The sequence below is a fragment of the Rhea americana genome, unplaced genomic scaffold, assembly GCF_003343005.1.
Source record: "Rhea americana isolate MKP2758 unplaced genomic scaffold, rheAme1 scaffold_7, whole genome shotgun sequence".
NCBI classification, from domain to species: Eukaryota; Metazoa; Chordata; class Aves; order Rheiformes; family Rheidae; genus Rhea; species Rhea americana.
The window spans coordinates 5,862,975-5,872,077 of record NW_028186867.1 but is presented as its reverse complement, the minus strand read 5'-3'; positions in this window follow the sequence as shown (position 1 = coordinate 5,872,077).

The following is a 9,103-nucleotide window of genomic DNA, read 5'->3' as shown; positions in this document are numbered from 1 at the left end:
TTTGAGTCCTGTTAAACCCAATGTTGTGGAAGAATTTCCAGGGCTTTCTTGTTTTAAATGAGAAGGGGTATTTTTATGAGTTATCAATGCTTCAGGCAATGACAGTGCTCAGGTTGGCTGGCCAGTGGAGTACTTCCAAGGCTAATTACAGCACCCTATGTGATCCCTAGGTGACTGGGGGCTGCTTTGCTCACATGGTGTACTGGGGAGGTGCTGGCATGAGGAGGGAGAGTCGCCAGAGCTGTCTCTCTCTTTCCACTGCAACATTTCCATGCTGGAATGGTGCTCACACACAGGGGATGTGATGTGTCTCTGATTTTCCTTCTCTCCTTGTGTCCTTACCATCTGCCTCTCTATCTCCACCCTTCATTATTCTCTCTAAGGTGGAGAGACCTCTACACCACCAAAAAACTTACAATTCTTCTTCACTGTGTATTTAGCACTTTTGGATTCATTAACACATGTAGGATTTGTTGTTGTCTCATGCCCTCTGCTGTCRTACGCATATTTTCTAAAAAGAAAGTACCTCAGAAGGTGCTTGATTTTTCTATCCAGGTTGCAACCCCTCTTGGACCCTGCTGCCTGCGACAGGATCTTTTGCAGATAGGGCCTCCTCCACAGCTGTCCTATTACTTCTTATGTTTTCCCATGAGTTCTTCTAAACTGTATAGCATTTGTTATGGAGAACCACAAACTACAACTGCTATGTTATTTACTAAATTTAGGGTGCAGCAGAAAATTGAATGCATGTTTACAGTTATACTTCAGCGTTTCTTATAGAACCTAACAGCTTTCAGTGTTTTTATATAACTTAACAGAGAAAGAGCTAGACCAAATCACTACCTGAGTGACAAGAAAACCCTACACATCACAGGAAACAATTGCAACGGACACACACAAAAAAGACTTATTCTGTATGCTTTGTCAAAGACATGTAGTGTGAGACCTTTCTGCTCTTAGATACCCAACACAGAGCTGCTGCAATGAGCTATAAAACTCATTGCATTGACAAAACGACAAATAATCATTTACACAACCCAAAGGCATCTAATAGAAATTAGACTGTTTACATAGTGCACAATAAACATTGAAAGTAAAGTAGAAAAAACTTTCAAAATAAACTCTCAAATAAATAACTTAGCTCATTGAAATCTGGCTACTAAGAATTACCACCTAGACACAGCTATATGTTATGAAGATAAAGGAAAGAGGGTAGTTTTTGTGGTCTAAAGACATTCCTTTTACAGTGACAACTTCTGTTTATTTTGGTGTTTGAAGAAGAAAAAAATTAATGCTGTTTTACTGATACCGTGTGCAGAGTGGATTTTCAGAAGGGCTGCATGAAGTTAATTCTGTTTCCATCCATTGTGTTAACTAGCTCTACCTAGTTTTTGTAGTGAAATCTTTCAGAAGCCTGTAATTACTTAGACTTCAGAATGAATGTGAAATTTTGCAGCAGAGTTGTACGCACATGTCTTTTAGCTGCATTTTCTTTGAAAAGAAAAAAAAATGGAGGAATAACACTTCCTGAACTTTTTAAAGTACTCAACATCAAAGTGTTTGAAGTCCTAAGGCAGTAGTAGTTTGACACTAAGATAGGATGATGAAGAGGCTCCCTCTAGTGACCAATTTGTTTTTGAAAACTTGCTGTTCTAGAGAACATTCGATTCATGCTCTACCTTTCTGAAAATCAGTTACTCCTGTATGCAATGATCGAAAATGATTAGATGTCTTTGACCTCTCATTTACACCACTTCTTCAAGGACCGAATGCCCCAGAGAAGCTGCAGAGCCCTAGCTGTGATCCTGCAGCCCCTATTCCAGCTTCACRTCACAGGAGGGGAACCAAGTTTGTGTCACTCAGGACTGCTCTGCAATGTGAGCTGAAGTGCAGTAAGCGGGGATGACCGGGAGAGCCCCTTCAAAAGTGCACTCCTGATCTGGACTAGAGCAACTAAATTCCGCCAGGGCCTGACACAGAGCACTTGGTCTCAGACAACGATTCAGACTACTTGGGCATCATCCACCCTCTTGAAGGATCTAGAAAGCTGCCTGTGTTTCCATTCTGAAAGGAAGCTTCTCACGCTGTCTCATTATAACTGCCTCCCTTGGTCAGCATAAATGGCAGGGGCCAGCTACTTGCRTGTAGGCATGACCTAACTCTTTAGCTCAGTGCGATGGGGACTTAGTCACAAAATGGAAACATTTTGTTCTGGTTCTTGCTCCAACACCTTCTGATGGATTTTCTAGGACAATCAGTGAATAAAGCGCATAAAGAGCACTTAGAACAGGAATCATGATTCTGGATTTCCACTTCAGGAGTCCCAACTTTTAGGACAGAGATGGATGTCAAACCTGTTCAAACCAGCTTATTGCTTTGTATAAAATAAGTAGAAGTAAAAAAGAGCCATGACCATCCTGTCCAGCTGAAGAAAATTGCCCAGCTGATGATTCCCAGTGGAAAAGAAACTACCTTCTCTTCCTTGTACTTGCCTGCACAAAAGGGTACTTGATTTTGGCTCCTGGGGCCCTTCCGCTGCCCCGGGTCCTGGTCTCGCCTTGTCGCAGACTTACGCCTGCTCTTTGCAGTCGGCTGCTTCCCGCTCAGGAGCGCGCAGCCCTTGCGTCATCCCGCAGTGGTGGCCCCTTCTGGGTGTGCTGCTYGGGAGAGCAGCGCCTTGCTCTTCTGGAGCATCTTGCCATCGATGCCGTGGTTGACCTCTCCTGACCGTACAGGCCACGAGCGCACCCCCAGCACCGGGAGCAGCGCACTGCTTTTACTATCTGCAGCATGCAAGTTAAATGTTTAACACAGGCAGGTGGTCTCAGGTCCTCTCTTCCTCCTCCTGCAGTGAAGGTAGAGAAAGCCTAATGTGTGAATATATGCGTACGTACGGGACCTTACAGTGCCTGTTATTTCAGATATTTCTTTTTGTTTTTCCATGGAAATGGAAAGAGCAAAATAGGAGATTTAGAAGGATTTCTAGGCAATTGGGGTTACTAGACTGAAACTGCACAGAAAATATRTATATAAAAAAACAGAATAAGGATGTTCCACAGGCAGTAAGATCAATAAAGAGTGATGAGATCTAAAAAAATTATTTTTTTTTCTCATAAACTATAAAATACACAAAATAGAATTTTAGTTTGATAGCTTATAGAGACAAGACATATATCTAACATGCTTAAAAAATCATGCACTTTAAAACTGCTTAAATCTATAAAAAGTTGGGATGAAGCACAAYAGCATATGCATGAGGATCAGAAGATTTCACCTGATTCCACATTCTACTATTTTATGAAATTTCCACCACTGTAGCTGTTCTTGCAGATATCAGGAGCTACAGTCTCAGTGGGGTGCTATTCCAATTAAGTGGGGGATGGTTAAATATCTATAGTAGAGAGTTTTAGACTGTTTTCTGATGCCGAGGCTAAATACATTCATATAGGTATGTCTAGAAAATATACTATGAGAATTTTACAAAATGTTTTTACTCGCRTGATAATTTGTAAGATAACATAGGGAAAAACCACAAACCACTGGCGTCACTAAACAAAAAAGAGCTGGACAAGGCACTCACAAGGCAGCACAGATTTTCCGTGTTTTTATGAACTTGATGTGAAGTCAGGAATTCCTTTGTGCTGATATACTTTACTGTTGATCTTCACCGTATTTMGTTTGCATTGCGTGCTACAGTTTCTGCTGTTTATCAAGTAGCAATTAATAATAATGGCTATAAATAATTGGGCATTATATAAAATTCCAGTGAATAAACTTGCCTAATGACGCTGAGTATTCCATATTCAAGTCAGCTGTTCTGTTTACTAGAACATGATCGTTTAAACCCATGAGAAAGGAAATTTATAATGCAACATTTACAGATGGATTGTATCTTAAAACTTAAGAGGTCTTGAGACACCTTAAAAAGCAGGAAGAAATACTGCAGAGCAGGTGTTACATATAGATTACATATGAGTTGTAGGGGGACAGAACAACACTCATGTTTGCCTCCAAACAGYCCCAATAGCAAAGTCAAAAAGCGACCCTGGAATACATTTTGTTAATGATTACTATTCTAGATTTATAGAAATGTTGCTCCTTGTTACTACAGTTCACAAATCAACTTCAAATTGTCTTCARTGTTTTTCTCTCAACAGCCACAAGCTGCAGTTTTCGAGTTTAGCATTTCAAAAGCCATGAGACAATTTGATTTCAAGCCTGCTAATTGTAATCCTCACCACTGAGAAAACAGTGGAGAGAAAAGAGRAGAACATTGACCTCTAAATTCAGAGCATTATAAATAGTTCTAGTTAATTCCAAGCCCTTTAAAATATTGCTTTTGTATTCCAAGCTTGAAAAAGAGTATTGTCATTCAGAAGTGAGGATCCTCTTCAGAAAATAGGTCCCCTTGCCTATTAAAAAGCCCATGAATTATCCTTTGCAGTTACAAGTAGTTGAGCACCAGAACAGCGCCAGTGTTGTAAAAAGGGGAAGTGTGAGTTTATAGCCGYGGTATTTTTTGCACTCCCAGGGAATGGAACTTTGCTCCAGAAATCAATGGTGGGAAAATATCTAATAAAGCCACAGAGGAAGAGCTCTGCTGCAACGGTCTGCATAGAACAAATATATGGATTAAGAGCTCTGAAATGTTTTTATGTCAATGGCATTCTTAAGCCAAGGCTATACAGACTTTTCCCGGCATAGCTATGTTGGATGAGGTTGAGAAAAGTCCATTTTTGCCAGCTGTGGGAAAGAAATGGCTAAAATAAACTACACTGGTAGGAGTACAGGGTTTAGTACAAAATGTATCCGCATCGGGACCGATTTCCTGATAAGGTGCTGCTGATACACGCCATCCAAGCGCTCCTACAATGGACGTGCTCTTGCGCTTTTCACTTATGAATGTGAGGTATCTCTTTCTCACATCTCACTTTAACATCTGTAGATTTGGGGGGAGAAATGAGTAGACTAATAAGTCAAAATATCCTTGCTGCGCTTGTTTGGATTTGGAACCCAAACACTGTAGTATCTCTCGGTTTATACAACCGTTAACAACTATATATGTTTTTTTATATATATATATATATGTATATATATATATACACATATATATATATATATATGTATATTTCATTGTTATTTGGGCTCCATCTCTAGGCCAATTACCCAAGAATTTATGAAGTTATAGATTTAATTCCTTTCCCTCCTGAGACCTGACATTTTAATACATCTGATTTTCCTACCCATTCCCTCCTCCTTGGCTATGAGCAGTTTGTAATTAAGTACGGTAGAGCTCTTTTTAAAGTATTAGTGAATTGAATTCTCCTGCTAGTGTAGCTTAAGGAAAGSTCACCACTGTAGGATAAACCCACAAATGTAGTTTGAAACTTTTATCTTGGGCTCCTTCTAAACATATCTATTGAAGCATTAAAAATGCCTTTGAAATTCACAAGTCTCTTTTATTTTCTTATTATGGAAGGTTAGGTAGCAACTTGATAGTTGATGTTGTATTAAGCATATTTTCAAAAGCAGAACTAAAACTCCTTCCTTTCATTTTTATAATGACCAAGTCAATAATATCTGGCAAAATATTTCTACAGAAAACAGCTGACATTTCCCTGTATTTTTAATGCCACATATTTGTTAACTTTTGCAGACCTTTAAAGTCTTTTTATTTTCAATTTTATGCTGTAATTTACCTACTTGCGTTTACCAGTGAAATGAATCAGATTTCCCACAAACTGCAGACTTCCTTCCTTCCCATATTGTGTTACAGACACCAGCCAGTTTCAAAATATTAAACAAACCAAGAGTTTCCCCATGCAGTTTTATAACTGAAGTGGTCTCCAACCAGAAAAACAGACATAAGTGTTCRGCTATCCCAAATACTTTAATTCGGTTGAGCTGCCGAAAGTCAACCTTTGTCTGTAGAGACTGGGGAACGAGAAGGAGAGTCATGCCGGGGTTTGGAGCCTAAACTCTTTTAGATGGACATAAACACAAGGCATCATGAACATCAATGGAAGCATCACACTGGCTTCAGGAGACAGCCCTGGAGGCTGCAGCTCCCCTACGTGTTCCTGGTGACCTTCCTGCAGGCCGCCCTCGCTGGTAAAAGTGGAGCTGGGATCTTGAATGACACAACTACTCACATCTGTGCTTTATGGACACTGCATTAGTGAGATTACATCTCATCAGATTTAAATTTTTCATTAATATTTCTTATGCATTTGTGAGAATGAGGGCTTTTTTTTTTATTATACATATGTGTGTGTGTGTGTGAGAGAGAGTGTATTTACATAAATACACAAGAACGCTAAAAGCAGAAATCTACAGTGAAAACAGGTCCTGATACAGCAATTAGGACAATATTTATTGTGCTATAAAGCTAGCTAGCTTGTTAATAAGTGTGGAAAATGTATCTACTACATTAGACACACTAATTACCACAGCCAAATGATTTCCTGTAGTGAAGAAAAGATTATATGGACAGTGTTTAGCATTATTTTTTATGTGCATGTTTTAGCCATTCATTGGTTTTATGTAAGAGCTGAGATCTGTAGTGTATTGACAGCTTTCATACTTTCAAAACAATGAGGAAATTTCATTATTAATTTTCTAGACTCTGATATTGACACTCAGTTTAACCCTGCTGTATTTACTGATATACACTATAAACTCTTCAAGGTAGACATTATTTAAAATGGTAACAACAGGAAGGGGAAAAATGGTTAAAAGAAAATTACTTGTGTTCTTTTAAACATTTTAAGTAACATAACACATTTCAGGTGTACAGAATGAGCATGGCAGTTACTTCAGTTCTTCCAGCTTGCTGGCTTGTACATAATCTTCAAGAAATTAAGCTTTTGAATATAGAAATCAAGTTTGCTTTTTGCCTAAACGATTTACAAGATTAAGCTGTAATATAAGCTCCAACGAGGGAGTCACACTTGTGGGACTATGGCAGAAGTAATTAATCTGGTTAGAAACTGCATTATTTGAATAAACCTAAACTTTTCCCACCTCTGCTAACAACAATATATTGCATATTCATTACATTTCCAACATAAGAATGTACATTAAAATACTCTGAGAAATAAGTARCATACAGTTCTTGGAGACATACCCTATTTTCTCTTACTAGCATACGTCGTGATGAAGTCTTCCTTCCAGGYTGGGTTTTGTTAACATGGACACCTTGGTACCTGCAAAATCCTATTATACTGATTTCTTACATTCCTTGGTATCCTATTTCAATATACAAAGTAATTTCATCTTTCCTTAAGACTTTCCAAACACTGGAATATCTGATGGCTCTAATCTTGGTGATRTTTTAAAAACTATTACTGCATTCATTCAGGTTGTTTTCTGAGAGGAGGTTTTCACCACTGGAGGGCAGAGAGACACAGCGTTGGCCAGCTTGTCTTGATCTACAGGGAAAATAACTCTGGTTTACTGCTTTAGGATCCAGGGGCTCTTCTATCTTTCTCCTCAACAGGAGTGTTTGCAGAGAGTAAAGGCAACCCAGTATGGCTCTCAGACAGGAGGTGAATCAAAACAGTAGAATTACCTTCYTTTGCCTGCGGACAAACACTCTTTCACCAACATACCTGAACTTCACGGTTCATTTCAGCCTGAATATTAAGTTTGTGAATTATTTTGTTTTGTTTTGTTTTTGTTTTTGTTCTTTTTTTATATATATATATGAGGCTGATCCAAGACATTGAGTCCATATGTTCTCTAAAGCTAGGAGAGCTGAAGTCTAGCTCTGCATTAGGTAGCCTTACCATCTACTCAAATACTTTAATAAATSTACTTTGATAAGGATTTGGGGGATTTGGGTATTTTTTTGATGAGCACTTGTCTTCTGTATCTGTGTTTTGCAATCCATAACRCTGGGATCATAATACCCACTTTTGTGATGTTTTAAAATCCTTTGAGAGAATTTATTTATATGAAAGTGTGCAGCATCTGGGAAGAGGTAGGTATTTAAAACACAATTAGGCTGTTYCTAACCATTTGGTAATATAATTAAATATGTCATGGGGAATAGTACATTATTGCAGCATCTCAAGGTTAAACCCAGTTTCTTGGTTAGACTTTTCTGAAGGTTTATGCACTGTAAATAAAGACTTTATAATTTAAAGACTAGACAAATTTTAAGACAGCTTTTCAATCTATACAGCAAATACAAAACACATGAATGGTGGATAGTTATATACATATTCTTTGCCATTCAGAGCAGCTTTCTAACATAACAAAATTCATCTGCTGCTGAAGACAACATCAGGTCAACAAATATTGTCACAGACAGTTGAGGTGCAATCTGATGGCACCTTAAGTCCTAATTAAGAACTTCAGTGGTGTACTGGGCTTTACTTAGCATCCCTGGAGTCAAGGTGAGGTTTGTTCTATAAGAATGTGTTTTAATTTCAACCTACACATCCTTCCTATACATCTGACCATTCATCAAGCTGAAGGGCATTAGTTCTCRCGTGCTGGGTATATTCCGGTTTGGGTTACTGTATATTCTGCATACTTTAAGTCCCCACCTGGCTTTCTGGCTCAGTCAATCCTCTTTCTTAAAGRAGTCTCAAATGCCACATCAACCACAAAAGAAGGACTTGAGGTATTTGACAGGATTTGTTTTAAATTTCTCARTGACACCAATAGCCATGACACTGAGTTCTTCCTTGGCAGGGTTTGTAGTAGGCTTCTCTGGTACTGCTCTGTAGAGAATTTAGGAACTCTGTGTGAGCTCAATGTGTCTCAGCTATGAGGGCCCACAGTAGCAATGAAAAATAGATATTACTGATTAGTCTGTCAAGAAAATGTTGTTAGCTTTGAATAAAATACAATAGCTGGAGAGATTTTTCTGTTCTGTTCTCTCTCATTAACTTAGTCTGCAGACTAAAAACATGTTCAGAAAATATATATATTTTTTTCCTCCAAGAAGTCACTRATTGCTATCTGACTCCTAGGATAAGAAACATCAGGACCCAGTGAATCTTATTTTCCATGCAATCCATGTAATGAAAATAGAGGAAAAAGAATTACCCAAATTATATGCAAAGAAAAAGACAATCCTAACATAAACATATCT